Source organism: Empidonax traillii, unplaced genomic scaffold (genome assembly GCF_003031625.1).
Source record: "Empidonax traillii isolate 1590-97213 ecotype Southwest subspecies unplaced genomic scaffold, ASM303162v1 scaffold103:size1334136, whole genome shotgun sequence".
Classification (NCBI taxonomy): Eukaryota; Metazoa; Chordata; class Aves; order Passeriformes; family Tyrannidae; genus Empidonax; species Empidonax traillii.
In genome coordinates, this window is record NW_020955296.1 from 1118355 (window position 1) to 1136286 (window position 17932).

The 17932-nt window shown below is 36.7% G+C and overlaps 1 long non-coding RNA gene across 1 annotated transcript in view; it reads right to left on the reverse strand.

Annotated features, from left to right (window-relative positions):
- Window positions 1-2310: 2310 nt before the first annotated feature.
- LOC114056743 overlaps window positions 2311-17932 on the reverse strand; it is a 20841-nt gene continuing 5219 nt past the window's right edge. Inside the window, exons 2-3 of the long non-coding RNA XR_003571080.1 lie at window positions 10619-10625; window positions 2311-2321 (exon numbers count right to left, since the gene is read on the reverse strand). This is a non-coding gene — a long non-coding RNA (uncharacterized LOC114056743). The remainder of the gene's footprint in view (window positions 2322-10618; window positions 10626-17932) is intronic.

Here is a 17932-nt window from a genome sequence, read left to right on the forward strand (position 1 = left end):
CGAGGAACTTACATGTAAGACAGGAAACTCCCATTATGGTCATTGGGCAGGGAATCAATTTGGTCAAGAGTGACTCCACTTAAAATAATTTAAGTCCCTAAATATTGTTAGTTGACCAGCACTACCAGTGACTCTTCTGGCTCACTATCCATTGACTGTTATTGGAGCTTTGACATGTAGCTCACCTGTAGGGATCTAAATTAATGGTAAGTAATTCTAATCATTATGACAATCTTTCAAACAATAAAAAAAATTAGAAAACAGTGATCAACTTTTATCAGTGCTTAATGGGGGTTGGAAAAGGTAGTGCTGGATTAACCTGCAAGAAAAAATGTTGAGGTTAGTTATTAGGAAAAACTCTCTAACTGTATGATTAGAAAAAGAATGTCATAAGAAATGTAATAGTAGAGAAATTATGTGGAGGCTTATCTAGAGAACAGGTTCAGTGAATTTGCTGAAAATGTGGGGGAAAAAAACTTAAAATGAAGCATGCCATCAATCATAAGGCATAATCTGCAGTAAACCACGTTTCATTACCCTTAATAATGGCTGAAAGACTGAATTTCTTTTTCTTTTCATAGACTCATACAGTAATTAAATTGGAAAAGTCCTCTAGAGGTCATGTAGTTCAGCCTCAGGCTGGTAACACATCTAACTAGATGTGGTTCCTTAACCAGTGGAGGTCTGAATATCTCCAAAGCCGGGTATATTCCCCCACCTCTGCAGGGCCCTGCTCCAATGTTTGACTGTCTTCAAGGTGATTTTTGTCCCTTCCTGTTATCTAGTTGGAGTTTCCTGTGTTGGAACTTGTGTCTGCTGCTTGTCCTCCTACCACTGTGCATATCCTGAACTGTGTACAGCTGTAGAACAAAGGATAAATGTTGCTAGTACTTTTTGTGACTCAGAGTTTGTATGAAACAGAGCACACAGCCTTCACTAAACTCCTATTTTCCTAAGAGAAATATAAAAAAATAATCACAATTTTTGTATAATCAAGATGTTGCAAAAACAATAACCAGTAGGGGTTTTTTGTCTTAACTGAAACCTCAGTCTGGGTGATAAGAAGTCCTTTGATTTAACTCTTGGGTACCCTTGAGTACTTGAGCTCATTTGAATGTTAGCAGTTATTTTTTCCCAGTGTAATAGAAAGTAAAAATTTAAAGGGGCACTAAAAGCAAGGCACTAGAAAGACCTATCTGTTTACAGACACTGGTTGTGGTTTACCAGAAGTCTCACTGCTTTGTGTGCAGCTCAATTATCTGTATTAGCAACTTAGATTTTTTTGTTTGTTTGTTTGCTTATCATCACTAATAAAATTACAGGAGGCATACTTTAAACCCCTGCTAATTAAATATTTAATGGATAGAAATTATTTTCTTTTTCTAAATTTTTCTTCACTGGAGTCCATCTGTCCTTCTCTTCAACACAGAGTATTGACAATCTCTTGTATTTACAACATAATCCACCTAAGTGTTTAAAACAGAAAGATTCCCCATGTTGTTTTTTTTCTGAGAAATGTTATTTTCTTACCGTCAACCCATGTATCATGAAGAGATTTTGCGAAGAAAAAACCAAAGAAACAGATTCAAGGTTTTTTAAGGGATGTTTTTAATGAAGGAAAGCCCATTACTTTCTCTGGGAAGGGTGGTCATGCTGTCATTTGCGAAGAAAAATTAAGTCCTACTGATCCAGTCAGGCCCACAATAAATATTCACTCAGCCTTTAACATTATCGGCCAAGTTATCCAACCAGCTAGTAGCGTGGATAATTCAGAGGCGACGAGAAACAGGAAGAAATGTTTATTATGTCCTTTACTGAATGCTGTTAATAGATGCATAACTTGGCAGGAAGACCCCAGACTGTCAGGAGCACAGACTGTGAGGGTATAAAAGCCCGAGGGGTTCCTTTGTTTTTGGGGTCCCTCCCCAGAGGCAGCAGCTCGAGCTGTTGGAGCTGTCTCTGTGTTACTGTGCCACAATTAAATTATTTAAAGGAACCAGGTGTCTGGCACTCTGCTGCGGGAAACTCAGGGCTGAGCTGGGTAAGGAAATCTTGTCTGACTGTGAGTGTGGGGTGTGCAGAGAGTCCAGTGGGGCACCCATCAGGTCACTGGAGTCGCCCGATGTGAAGGGGCTTCAGTCCCAGCACCCAGTGAAAGTCTGGGGTGGTGGGAGTGTGACTGACAGAGTGGCTCCTGGATGGTCAGACAGGGAAGTTTTCATAACAGAGCAACCCAGTTGGATAATCATAGAAACTTGGGATAGTCATATCAACTGAGGGATAAAAGACTAAAACTGCATGTGCATATTACACACAAAGAACTTTTGCACCCTGCTTTGGATCAGGAATATTTAGAATGGTTGGTTAAAGTTCATGTTCTGGGGCAATCCTTTTATAATCACCATGCTAGTCATGGATTCATCTTAGTGCATTTCCTGCATTTTCCTAATGAAGTTGCATGAAAATAAAGAAAAGCTTCCTTTTTAAGTCATAGAAAAGTATTCATATTGTATGTATTATGAAAAACCTTCCAGTGTCCTTTTATCTTCTGAATTTAATGGCTTATTCTGTTCAAGACAACATTTGTAGATTGTAGATTGACACGTTGTGCACCTGTTTCCATACAGCTCCTATTTCTCTAGACTTCTACTTTTCACTCCACTTTATTAACCTTTCTTCTGATTGTTTTGGTCAGACAGGTTACACAAGTGACTTCTGTAAATATCTGAGGTTTATGAAGGAGTAAAAAAGTTGAGATAAATATTGAGATTTTTTTTGACACCTTGCCCAGAAAATTATCCCTGTCAGTGGGTTTTTTTTCCTTTTTCAAATTCTGTAAAAGAAGTATTTACTATGATAAAAGAGCTGATTTTTTTTTTAACTGTAATAATCTCAAAAGTTTATAAAGGTAACTAGGTGGATTAAATTCCATAGACTTCCTATATTTAAAACTGCTGGATTTTCTCTCCTAGCTCTCCTCATACTAGGCAATGAAAAAAGGCCCTTGTAAAAAGAGTGTTCAGCCAAAGAGCTATGAAGGACTATATTTATGAGAAGGTACAACTTCTTTGACCTTTAAGTCTCAATAGATGTGTTTTAATAGGTGATACAGTTCCCTGTCACTCTTTAAAGGTTAGTTTTCTCCCAAGATATATTACTCTCAGTGACCCAAGTCTTTAAAGGATTCTTGTTAAAATTGTTTAAATAATAAGAACAGAAAAAATACTGCTTTAGAGAGGAAGGTATTTCTGGAATTCTTTACACCGATATGCAAGTTCAGTCATCAGAAGAAAGATGGTTTGTCCAGATTGTTGAATACATTATTGTCTATATTCAAGGGAATGTCTTCTGATTTTATGATTATTTAAATTCCGAAATATAAAGGTATTTGTGTTTAAAACTGTTGTAGGAGCACAATGCACTCTTTGTGTTGCAAATAAAGTTTGTAAGAACTAATTCTAATACAGATTAATGGGTCAAAATACAACAGGAATGTATTAAAATATGTCTTCCAAACTCACATATGATCTGTACAAAACCTAGTAAAAAAAGGTACGTGTTTTGCCATAATAGTGGATAATTTCAACAAAAAATATTTTTAATTATTTGGCATAAATCTTGTCATACTGGTAAATATATTCTATCATTCACAAAACATGAGTTATGTGGGCACCAGGACTGCACCTCTTGACTAAGGAGGAGGAATGAAAAACATGAACACATTTCTGTGACTGGAAAGAAGCAAAGTGGTAGAATGGTGTTGAGGACTTGGTTCCCATGGCATTTTGGGCCCAGTTTCTCAAATCCTCTCTCCTTATTACAAAATAATTGTTATTTTTACAGATAAGAGGAAAATGACCCATAAAAGAATTGTTACTAACCGTCATTTAGAAGACATGGAAATCATCTGTTGCATTTAAAATTCAGTAAGGCACAAGCTTTGTTTCTGGTAAAAAATTCAACATGCTGGGCTATTACAAGGTTATTTCTTAGAGATAGGAATGTGCTGCTCCAAATTTCAGACTTTTTCCAATTTCAAATTTTTAATCCCATGCCCAGCAATCACCTCATTTTGGAGATGTCTGGCCTGTTTTTATCCTTTTGTTCCCTTATCTCATTGAGTTCACCTGCTCTGCACAGCTTGTGAAAACAGGACTTCTGGAAAGCTAAGCTTGTACCAGGTTTTTGGATGTCCATGGAGCTGTGTTTTGTTCAGAAAAGCACTGTGGGTACCACCAGTTTCATCAGCAAGAGAAGATAGTTTACAGTTACTGATCGTACAGTTCATGCTCCTACAATTAACAATTTTTTTTGCTTATTGAGATAATTTTTTGGTGAGCATTTNGGTTGGTTGGTTTGGTTTTCTTGTCTAACTTGAATTTTTTGCAAATAGGATTTTGTTCTGATGAAACAGTTTGCAACCTCTGAAGCAGAGGAGAGGGGGTTGCTGTTTCTTTAAGGTGCACATGGCCAATCTACAGAACACTTACAAAAGAGATGGAGTTACTTGGGGATGTTTTGGTTTTACGTGAGGGAAAGAAATATTTTTTTGTCAGGTAGAGAAAATCATTACTTGGTTGAACATCTCTGCAGAACTGTAAAGTTTAGAAGTACTGTTATATGGATATATTTTAATCAACTTTCACCTCTTTATTATCAGTGTAAGAAGGCCATCACAAGGTTTTGGGATTCATGTTTTTGTAGAGTTTGAACCAGCAGTTCATTTTTAATTTATTCTTTTTATACATGTGAACAGGAAAAAAATACTGAATTTAGTACTTTCCAAGTCACCCCTCCCGTATCACTCCTGTATGTTGTTACTCAGAGTAAAATGATTACCATCTTAGTCTACAATATTATATTAATTTGCAATAAAACTAAAATAAGAACGCTTCATAACTCTTTTGGAACTGTTATTTCAAGCTATTTATTGTTTCGAGAAGACATCACTGCACATTTTTTGATAGCTGTGTTCAGAACCTAACACTGCATTTTTCAGAAAGTGAGTTTCACACCATCTAACTTCAGGTGTATAAGTACCTACATTAGGAATCTGTGAGGTCTCAAGAGAATGATTCTGAATATTTTTGAGAATGATTCTGAATATTTTTCAGCAATTTCTTGCTCTCTGCTGAAAATATGAGCAGCTAAGAACTTATATTAAGAGTCTTAGATTATAAAGGTAGATAGTGTGAATGCCTGTTTATTAAAAAAAATACATTTGCCCATATTACCTAGAAGCCTTTAAAAATAGATTTAAATTTTTTACTAAAGGTTTGTTCTTCAGAACTTCAGTCATAAATGTCTGATTTTATAAGCCAGTCTTCACTGTAAGGTTTTACTACTTCTCTTTTTACAAAGGATAAAGACAGTTCATTTTTCACCCAAAATTTTAATTCTCTAAATGTACAGATGCAGAGGTAAAAAAAACGGGTAGTTTTTCTTCAGATTAGTTCAGTGGTTAGAAACTTCCCTGTGTGTTTATTCTTTCTTTCTTTCTTTCCTTCTTTCAGCACAGCAGTTCAATTATTACTGAAAATCTACGGGCTCCATTTTCCCTAAACAACTGAATAAAGCAAATTAAATGAACCAAAAAAAACCACCCAAAACATAACAGAAATATGCCTGTCAGACAGCTAGCTTACTAGTTTTCTTCTATAATTGAATAATATTTATCAAATAAGCATTGTATATATACACTGAAAGTAAAGCCAAGAAGTATTATAAACTGGGAAAATACCTGTGGCTGTTTTTATAATATATCTACAGAAATTTCATAAGGATTTCTGTAATAAGCACTTGTATCAATGTAGACTTGGCTAGCAAGAAAAAAAAAAAAAGGAATAATAATGCTTATTCTGTTTCCAGTTGGTTTTTCTCTATATATCCTGGATGTCATTAATATGTCTTTGCAAAAAGGAATCCATATCAGTAGCTGCAGAATCTGGCATGATGCACATGTCAACAAATAAATTAAATACTGTGGGTGGTTCAAAGGTTTGCCTGCACTATTGGGTAAAGATATGCACACGTGCATAAAATAGACTCTTGCTTTTCCATCTGTCCTTTGCTAACCTGTTAAGGTCCTTTCTTGGACTTTTCCTAGTCTAAACACAGACTCTACTGAAGTCTAAAAGGAATTCTTTCATAATTAAAGTCCTAATACAATATTGAAGATCTGCGCATTTTGACAGACACTTCAGCTGCAAGATGATATTCCATGGCTAGAAAAGTGTTTTCCCAATAGGAGGTTTTAAATTACTGCAGATTTTAAAGCTTGTATCTGGTATTTTGAATTAGGAGCAACAAGTAGCTGAGGAAAGGTAGATTGGGGTGGGGTGAGAAGGGAAAAAGTTGTCTTTTTACTTGCAAAGATCTCCCTAAGCTAAAGAAAAATGTATTTAAAATTTTTCTTTGTCAAGATGTGGAAAAAAGGGTGGCAACATTTATTTTGCCTACCTACCTACTCTTAGGCAGCTGCAATGAGCCAGTCAGTTACCTTGGCTCCACTAGAGCTGAGACACCTCTTCAACATGGCCATTGGAGCTCACTGCAAATATATTTAACTATAGAGAACTGTGTACTTTAGGATGAGATATATCATTTTCTGAATTCCACTGGCTAGCTGTCTTTCAAATGAACAACTTGTTCTTATGTAAATACCTACATACGTTGTGGACATGGAAAGATAGTTACTTATCGAGTGGTCAAAACAACATGAAAAATCTAGTTACTTCATGCAAAGTGAGAATATAATGCTTGTTTTTAAGGGGAGGACTTTGGTGCTATATCAGCTTTCAGGTGTCTACTCTGACTTGTCACCTTTATAGGTGTACTGGTTTTGTCTGGGATAGATTCCATTTCCTTCACAGCAGCTTGTACTGTTGATAACACGTCAGTGTTCCAGCTATTGCTGAACAGTGTCTGCACAACATCAGGGCTTTTTCTATTTCCCATGGGAGAGTACAAAAAGTCAGGAGAGGACCCATCCAGGATAGCAGTCCCCAGTTCAATATATGTTCAATGTATTTCAGTATTAATATTTGACTGGTGTGGCAGACTGTCTGCTCTGGCTTCCTCAATGACTTTGTCAGAATGTTTGTTCAGTTCATGTAAATGTAGCCTCCTTTCAAAAATTTGTGCTGGTTACTGATATTCTGGACCTTTGTAAACACAGTTAGTACAGCAGTCAAATATGATAGGAAATATACTCTGTATGTTTTTTAAGTAGGCATTTATTCTCACTGATGAATTCAAAACTGAGGGGAAATTGGACTTCAACTGAATGTGGAGAAATAAGATGAAATAAGAAATCAGAAAAGAATGTTGTCACAATTAATCTTATAATCTTTCAAAGTTTGTGTATTTACATTTAAGTAGTATCCATAGTCCTACTGGCAATCAGCTGTTTGAAACTTCTTGAAATCCTTCATATTTTAAGAGCTAAACTTGGAGCATAAGTGGCTAGAAGATTTCATTGTATGCTGTGGGGAAACAATGCAAATACTTCCACTGCCTTATTTAGCAGCAGACATCTCCAGAAGCTATCAGAGAACTTCCTTTGACCTTGCTGCAAGGTAAAATGAGACACCCATTTTTGCTTTGCTTCCCTCAGATAAACCTAGATGTCTCCGTTTTGAATTAGGTCACTCCAGGCTTCCACTGGGAAAAATAAACATTTCAAGAGGAGGAATGGAATAGGAGAATGATCAGTGTCCCATCTGTTAAGTGTATTGGATGTCTTTGATATGACACTACATATGGTCATTCTTTCCTTATTTTATTCAATTACAATGCAAGTGAACTGAATATGCAACAATAAGGAATACCTTTGCATAGTGATTGTGAAGAATATTACTGTTGATATTCTCTGTTACAGAATTCAACGTGAAGAAAACTGGCTTATTAGCAAAAAAAACACACCAACTAATCATGAAGCTGAAAAAACTCATTTTATGTTGTCTTAAGGTTTCATTGAATTGTTTCCATTCATGAATGTGATGCCAAATTTCAAACTATGTTTGTTAAAATGTGATGCTTTCCTTTTTCACTTGTAAAACAGGTAAGAAAAAATCAGTAAGGGAAAAAAAAAAAAAAGCCGCAAGATTGTGCGTGAAGGAGCACAACACATATTAGAGGTAGTTTCTTCTATTGCAAAGGTCCTATAGATACTGTGCATAGTACTAGTATTTACTGCAGTTTTTGAAGACTAAGAAAAAACCCTTTGAAGTGGCAGTTCTGTTTTTTTTTCTCACATGAACCCAAGATATTAGAAATAGCTAGATAATTTTCTTTTCCATGATTTCTGTCACCACAGAGATCTTGCTCTTTAAAGTGCATCACATTTTTCTGTCAGTTTTCACTGTGTGGCCTACAGATAGAAAATGACATTCACAGTTTATATAAATGAAATTTACCCATTTAGTGTATATTTATGGTTAGCTTGCTTATTTCATTAGCATTTTATTCCTGCATTAACTCCTATTTGAAAAATATATGTGATATTTAGGGAAATTCTAATGCTTTGAAAGACATTTCAATATATAGAGTTGTCTAAAATATTTTTTATTAGACTTTTGTAAACTAAGACCTTTAAAATGCAATTGGTGTCAACCATGAAGCCTTGTGAGTCATTCTGGGCTATTAAGAAGCAGACTCATCTTTTCTCAAGACAGCATTTTTAAAACAAAGTACTAATTCATAGAATATTCAGAAAACATTAAATAGCAAAATAGTCCTCTCATCTGCAAAATAATCCACTGTAAGCAATGTGAATTACATTTTTTGTGTGCAGTTCCACGTATCCTCATCATTGTGTTTTCTACATACTCTTTTATTGCTCTGTCTGATTAATTGGATTTTCTCCATACTGAATTTTGCTGAAATAGTTCTCAACCTTTTTCTTTCCCTTTTGTTTGTTCTGAACCTCTCCATCTCCACTCCTCAATCCCACCCTGCCAATGAAATTACAAAAAGCTTTGGGGAATTGAGGAGGACTTGGTTTAAGAATGTATAAACACTGGTTAGGGGTGTGGGGTATAGAAATCTTGTCCCAGTCACTCATCAGTTCTTTTTGAATAAGTATTACCTTTACACCAAATGCAGAATGGAGGGCTGTTAACCTCCAACTCTCCTTATTAAGCAGTGTTTAAATAGATTTTTAAAAATAGATCCCTAAATTTAGGGTTCTAACTCTGTATTTGGAAACCTTAATATATTATTTGATTACCTGTGAAATAGTATGTCTTTGTAAATTTGTGATGCTTATTCTTTGTGGTTCCATGTTTAGTTGGGATCAGACTAAAAAGTCCAAACCATCAACCTATATCCAACCTTATTTAGGAAACATCTCCAAGCAGTTCTACCTTGCAACACTCAATGAGCATTTATAATTCATGTAATTTAAAACTGTTACAGTCAGATTTAAGCAAAAACATCAAATTAGTGTTCTTCCCCTAAATATTACTTTGGAAGGAAATCCATCCTAATATCTCCTTTTCTTCCTCACTTTCCCCTCCTGCACAGATTTTTAAGACAAATCAGGAAGGGATTCAGTTCCCTTCTGTGCTGGGATGCAGGAGTGTGGCGCAAGAAGAGCAGGGGACTGGTGAGAGGTGTGGAACACAAGTCTTATGAGGAGTGTCTGAGGGAGTTAGGATTTTTCAGCCTGCAGAAAAGGAGGCTCAGGGGAGACCTTATTCTCTCTCTACAGCTACCTGAGCAGAGTTTGCAGCAAGGTAGGGGTCAGCCTCTTCTCTAACAAGTGACAGGGTGAGAGGAAATGGCCTCAGGTTGTGCCAGAGGAGGTTTAGACTGGATACTAGGAATTTCTTCACTGAAAGAGTGGTCAGGTGTTGGAACAAGCTGGCAGCTGGGCTTTGATTCTGAGTGACAACCAATGAAACGTTAAGCAACAGAAATGCAGTGGCACTGTAAGTCCGGTCACGTTCAGTAAGAACTACCACGATTACAGATTCACAAACAGTACGAGATGCTACAAGTCTGGTCACACCCAATGAACTATCATGGCTGGACTAGAAAGTTTGGTCATGGTCAATGACTCTCACATCCAGATACAAACCGGCATCATTTATTGAGCAAAGAGATGCAGGTTCTTACTGGATTATCAATGATAAATACATCGCCCACAGAAGCACACGTGAATACTTAAAATATGAGTAATACAGATGGCAACAAACACATTAAATTGCAAGGTGAGTATATAGCACTAAAAGTACAATCACAGCACATGCCAGCACTCCAAATTTCCCAAGGATGCACTCTATGTAGCTGAGTGTTCAAGTCTTACCCAATAGGCATCCCTATGAGGGGACGAGATAGGTACAGCCTGTCAATTGTCCCAGGATACAAAGATGGAATCTCCTCTGAACTCCCTCCCCACTTCTGCTATGTTTATATGTTGTCTTTGAGGGAGGGAAAAAGGTCAAGTTATAATTGAAGTAGTTTCATGTTTGGGTGGAGTTTGGGTACCTTTAGTCATTAGCATATGTAGAGGTATGAAAACTAATATGTATTTTCCTGTTAATGAAGCAAAAGCTCAGCTTTCAATTACTGAAAGCTTTCAGTTACCGAAAGCTGAGCTTTGCCTCATTAACACCACTTCCCTGGGCAGCTGTGGGCAAAATATTGAAAAACAGAGTTCAACAAGAGGGAGTGCATGCGTTGGCCACGGTTCATCAGGGACAAACAGTGTGCACACCTCAGGAGCAGAAACAATGAGGTGGCCCAGGGTACCACTCCGAGGGAGACATGAAACAAGTAATGGAGCAGCACTAATGTGTTGTGGTCATGCTCTGTTGCAAACAATGCAGCTAATGGGAGCTAAAGCAAAGGTATCTTGCCCACAGCCACACAGGGAAGTGGTGGAAACACCACCTGTGGAAACATTCAAAAAATGTCTGAATGTGGCACCTGGGGACATGGTTTATTGGTAAACAGTTGGACCTGACAATCTCAGGGGTCTTTTCCTATCTTAAAAAATTCTGTGTTATAATTGCATTCACTGGTGTTGCTTTTTCAACTATGATATTCACAGTGATGCAGCACATGCACAAAAGCACATAATTTCATAGCATATCTTTGTTAGGCTACCAACAACCATATCTCAGTAGAAACTGCACAGGAAAATTGGGATAAACTATGATTACTCAGACTGGACCTTGAGCACAACACAGAAATCTGTGTATTCATGTGATGGGTATTATGAGATGATGATGAGTGCAGGCACACAGAACAGCTTATCTGGGAATCCAGACACATGAGCTACTCCTCTTAAAGCATCTGCTCACTGCTTATCCACTGCTAGCAAGCATTCAAACTGTAGCTTTTTCACCTTGCAGTGGGTGTTGGGTATGAAGCTACACCACTCCATGTTCCTTGAACACAGACATCGTGCAGGCTATATGGTCCTGAGTTCCTTCCAGTCATTCAGCTGTATGGCAGTCTTTCCCTTAAAACTGCTGTTACCCTACACCTGTCTTTTTTTGCTGCATATATTTCCTTTTCCTTAATTTTTCATTTATTCTTTTGCTTGGTGGCTTTTCCATTATCTATATATGTCTTCAAAATTTGCCTGTTCTGTTGTGGACATATTCCTATCATAGAGGTTCATTTTTACTCTTTGTATGGAAAAAGTGAGTATTTGGATCCAGATCCCCTTCAGGTGCTGTAAATCCCAGGAAATTAAAATGTCTTTGGTACACATGAAGAAATACCTTTTTGAGCAGTACCTTGGGATGTAAAGGTCAACAATCCTTGGCACCAGTACTAAACCCTCCTTCATTTTTCTCTGAGTGAATTCCTGCAACTTGTAACCCAAAATGGGCTGACATTCCTCCTGGCTATGACTTATGAGAGCAGTATTGTCCATCCACATTAGCCTGTAATAGATACTACCAATCAAGGTGATTGCTTATGACAAGATCTCGCTCTGCATCTTCCATGAGTAAGCTTCATCACAAAAAACATCTACATTTTTGGTACTGCTCCATGCTGAATGTGTGCCATTTGGGTACGTAAAAAGTAACAGATGACAGCTTTAAGGATTAGCTTTGTTATCTCCAGTCCTCAACATTATTGTACCTATTCCCAGATCTGATTACACAGAAATCTGGAAATGCAATTGATCCATCTTCAGTGTCATCCATTTCATGGCATGCCTGTTGGGTGGCTTATGCAATTAGAGAATATGTTTGTGGCTCTGATCCTGAGTTACTTCTTGTCTCTCATGATGAGCAGCTGCCCACTGAAGGATCAGCTGTGTCATTTCCTTTCCACTGATGGCTTTAAGGGGAGATCCTTTAGGCCGAGAATCAGCCTGATTAGTGTAGTGGCTTATAACAAAGGGTAGTGGGTATACACAATCTGAGTGCTCTACCAGCAAAATTCTTCTGTGAACACAGGTATATCATCACAGTTAGACCTTCATGCAAGTGTAATAAAACCATTGACATTACTGAAAAGAAACTTAGGCTGGCAAATTCAGTTTTGTCAGAAGTCAGTAGAAATTTTGAGTTGCAGATGTCCTGGGACTGAAAGCAGACACGGAGCTGATGCAGTGGAAAACATAGTCTGAATGTATCCTCTCATTTGAAGGACAATTCACAGGAGGTTTGTGGACTCAGGCCACAGGAAAACCAAAGCGTAAGTCACCCAACCTTCCTTTATGCAACATTGTACTTAGAATCATAGAATCACTTAGCCTGGAAAAAATGTCCAAGATCACATAGTCCGGCCATTAACCCAGCACTTCCATGTTCCCTGCTAAACCAGACAGACATAAATAAAGGAGATGTAAGTTTTGTCTCTTGAATCTGTTACTTTTCAAATTAAGAACTATAAAGTTCTGAGATATTATAAAGTCTTAGGGGAAGCCTACAAAGGGGAAAAAAAATATTTTATTTTGAATTCTTGTTTCCAAGACATCAACATGATTTTCTTTTCTCTAATAGTTTTGTGAGCCAGAGTGGTGGTGCAAACGCAATCAGCTCATAGTGCAGCTCTGTTTCATTCGCTATAGCAATTTTGAGTAACGTAATTGCATGATGACTCTTTTTGCGTTTTGCTGATGAAATTATGCATACTCCACCCATTGAATATTGTATTCTGATCTGCAAATTTTTACCTATGTTACAGACCAACAAACATATCTTCATATGACATAAAAAGGAGAAAATAAGTTTCTTGTGCAGATTGGAGCCTGGGTTGGTGTTTTTGGTTTCCTAGATACCTTTAGCCTTATTTTTGCTGTTCACTTTCACAAGATTTTTTTTGCATTGCTACCACCTAATGGTCATAATGTCTTGCCTTATCTCTAATGGTAGTAATTTTGTCTCACTCATGTCCAGCTTTCAGACAGAAATCATACAATAGCTTTTGTCTTTTTATCAAAAAATAAAATAGTAGTAAAATACTAAAATTACTGCCAGACTTTATCACCCATTTTTTCTATTTGCACGGTAAAGCCTTTTTTCCTCAGTGTTCCTGAATTTCTCATGATAAAGAGGTTTGTGATTAATTTGCAGATAGAATAACCCTTTTCTAAATGCATGCTACTCAATAAATGAACAAGCTGCTTACAGTAATTAAAGTAATGTCATGCTGTGCTCAAATTGCTTGTGCTAATAAAGCTAATTGGCAACAGCAAGCATTAACTGTGATTAGTCATATGCATCTAATGTCATCACCAATGCCTATAATTTTCTACACAGAGGGAATTTCACATCTGTTTTAAATCACTTGTCTGTTGTCTGCATTGGTGTTCTTTCCAATATTATTGAATCAGATTGTTTTACTACAATAGATGATAAAAAAGTTGATTTTCTTTTTTCAAACAAAGAATGGCATAGTAGAGAAGAAGATATGAAGGATTTCCAGTTCACTTATTCTGAAATAAGTGCCTGATTTCAGTTAAATTAACAAATCTGCATTTTCCATCTTTTGCATATAGTCTGATATTCCCTTCTACAGAACGTAGATTATTTGCAACAGAACATTCATTTACCCAATTTAGACTGCACACTGAATTTCCCAATAAAACAGATGAGTCAAAAGATCCATTTTGTATTTGTTTTGGAAATTTGCAAGGAACCATTATCAGGAAGAGAAGCTTTTGCACCATACACAAACTCTTAGCTGTAAGTAGAACAATAGTTATTTTTTCTGTCAACCCAAAAAGGTAAAGGTTAAATTAACAAGAATCAGGGGGCTGAAAATGCAGCATTAAATACCAAAATTTAACCAATAATTCATACAAGTGTTTTTCATAAATGACATTTACTGGACCCCTCCAATTCACATAGCTTTCTAAGTTCTCTTGTCCAAATGGGTACATTTTTCTAAAAACACATGTTCTCAAGTTCTTCAGCTGAGGTTTCTTCCCATGCTGAATGGAGTAACTATTTCATATGGTAATATGTTTGCTACAGTTTTCAATTTGCTTTATCCAGCTGCTTGGGTTTACTGATCTATGTTCAGCTGATGTTTGGCCTCATGGCTCACAGCTTCGTTAACTATGTAAAAATGTAGAGCTATCATATCGCCTCAGGATCACTAAAGGCAAACAGACCAATCCCAACTTACACAGAGAGATGTCATGATAAAAATAAAAAGGGAAGATTTGCTCTTTGAACAGCTCTGGTGAACTCTTTTTTTTTTTTTTTTTTTAAACAGATTTATCTTACTTTTCCCACTTCAGGTTTCAGGTTTTCAGGTTTATAGCCATTACTCAAAATGTTACCTAGCTGATGGCAATTTCTTTTCTTTTTATCCCATTTCAGAGTATGTTCAGGTCATGACTTTTTTTCATCATTTGTCATTTTCTAAGACTAAGTTCCAGATCTGCTCAAAAACATCCTCATAAATTTTGGAATTTGACATGATACTACTCATATGCATTACATGCACCACTGTGTTCCGACTTAGTAGTTAATATGATGGTAATACCAGTACTCTCACTCTTTCACATGGGAGTCTTAAGTATCACAAACTAACTTAGTTCTAAAAATATAAAAAGCCTGATCCTTACCCATATCAAAACATGAAATTCTTTATCAGCTTCAATTTCTTGGATTGTTTCTGCTTAGACAGATCACAAATAGATTACTTTTGTGGGGTTTTTTGAGAGATCCAGTATAAATCAAAGATCTGAAATCACATCTGGAACTGCAGGTATTAACTTTCATTTTATCAGATGGCAACATAAACCTCATGATATCTTGTTCAAAAGTGACTTGTTTGTGAGCTCAAAGGACAGTTATCATATGGCTCACTTTTACCTATGCTTTTAAATTACAGAAAATATTATTAAACTTTTAAATGGCTTAGTTGGAAGTCTTCCCATTTTTGAGAAGCCAAAGTGGACCTGTCCTGATTTTGGCTGGGTAGAGTTAATTTTCTTCCAAGCAGCTGATACAGTGCTGTGTTTCGGATTTAGTATGAGAACACTGTTGGTAACACTGATATTTTAGTTGTTGCTAAATACTGCTCACTCTAAATCAAGGACTTTTCAGTTTCCCATGTTCTGCCGGTGAGTGAGGAGGTGCACAAGAAGCTGGGTGGGAGCATGGCCAGGACAGCTGATCCAAACTGACCAGAGGAATGTTCCATGTCACAGAACATCAGGCTCAGTATAGAAACTGGGGGGAGTGGCCTGAAGCCACCATTCACTGCTTGGGAATGGGCTTGGCCTCGATCAGCAAGGGCTGAGTAATTATGTTGTGCATCACTTGTGTTTCTTGGGAGTTTTTTTCTCTCCCTCTCTCTTTCCTTTTCATTAGAGTTATTGTTATCATTGTTATTATTAACCTTATCTCAATTATTAAACTGTTCTTAACTCATAAGTTTTACTTTTCTTTTTCTGATTCTCCTCCCCATCCCCCATGGGGTCAATGGGGAAGTGAGCGAGCAGCTGCATGGTACTTAATTGCTGTCTTGAGTTAAACCATGACAAGTCCAAACAGACTCTGGAGATTTTTCCTTTTTTACTGCTTAGATATCTTGACAAGTTCCCAATGCCTTCGTAACGGCAGCAGAATTTGTATTTTAGGAAACAGTCATCCTGTTTCTTGGGCACACAAAATCAGCAATCTACCTCTGTGAAATCTCTAAGAAAACACCCCAAGCGTTTACGGGTGTATACGCAAGAGTACTCTACATTTGGTTTTAGAGCTAATCATCATCATTAACAAAGAATTCACTCTTTCTACCTAATATGGTCAACTTAGATTTTACAAACCCTGTCCAGGGTGCGCAGTTAGGGCTCCCAGTCTTGTGGATGACTGGGCACATAAGCTTAGTGAGAATGTTTTACAACTAAAGATGTCAGAACCCAAGTTTAGATGCTCGTTCAAGTCAGTTACAGAAATATACAATTGAAATATACAATTGAAAAGAGACAGAGTGTGTATGATCAAATATGATGCAATCACAAAAAAATCCAGTATGTAGACTGATTATGAAAACATTCAGTTTGTAACCAAAAGACAGATGGCAATGGCAGGAAAAAAGTACAAGTTGCTCATGTTTGCCCTCGGGGGTTTTGGGTGGATACTCTGCAGCGGTTAGTATAGTAATATATTTGTTGTAATGTGCTTTCAAGAGCATTGCACAAGGGAGAAGTCCTCTGACATCAGTGCTGCCTATATAGAGCAGAATGGAGAGTAACTGGTTTTGTTACAGGATGATAAATGCTACTTTGTACTACAGGAGTGGAAAAACATAAAAATAGGGCTTATTTTTATGTTAATAACAAGCAAGCATAGATTGTAATAAGGAATACAACTAGAAAGTAAGTAGATAAATGTGATCTTTCTGGCAAACATGAAAAGTTGTGCCTCACAACTCTGTGAGATTCAGTATTACAAATGTTTTTTTAAATTACTCATCAGAATTGATATGCGTCTGAGACACTTGATTTGTTTGGAACTACTTTAATATGTCATAGGATACTTACTTAATTCCTTATAACTTTTCTAGTCACTGCTTCTTCATGTTATCCTTCTCAGTTGGAATGCTTTATGGTTCTTGCCCTCACTTTGGATTCTACATCCTACAAAGTTACTTACCAGTTTAACAGATAAGTAGAGCAGTAAGGGGCAAGTTGACCTGGCTGAGAAAGAAATGCAACACACTGTTACTTTTGTAATTGCTGTTCAGTGTCAAAGAACATCACTTAAATTTTACTTACATTTAATGTTCTTCTGACTAGTAAGCAAGAAATCTGAAAGTATAACTATGAAGATGGTCTTTCTCTGGCATTACCCAACACAGACACTAAGTCACTCTGTCACAAGGATGGAGGAATAGGAGTAAAAAGTATTCCAGGGAAAGAAAAGCCAAACTGTTTTTGTTAAATGACTATCTGTATAGTTCAGTTTTAGTTAACAAAATTATATGGTTACATGTGCCAGCTATTTCCCTAGGCTTTCCTGCTCTCATTGGAGAGGCAGATTCCTCTAGAGTATTACTTAGGATTTAGCACAGCTAAATCCTAGCACAGCTCAGGAATGCTGCCTTCTCAAATATAAAAAACCAATTAACTCACTTCTCTCAGACTAAATAAATCTGAGAAGGCATTAACAGATGGGTACAGGCAATGTAGGTTTTAGATGCTAAAAATGCAAGTTAGTCTTACATAGACCAATAATGGTAGACTTAATGCCAACAACACACCACCAGTCAATTACCAAAAGTGTCATCCTGGTCATTGTTAAAATGGGTTTTCTGCATCAAATGGTTCACCAATATGAAAGTGCCCAACTCTGACTAGATCTCAGTTTAATGACTTGTTAGACATTTTTGTTTTAAGTGCCTGGGGAGCATTATAAACTCCCTGGCAGTATTTCAATACTACAGTCAAGACTGATTTTTTTTTTTTTTTTTTTTTTTTTTTTTTTTTTTTTTTTTTTTTTTT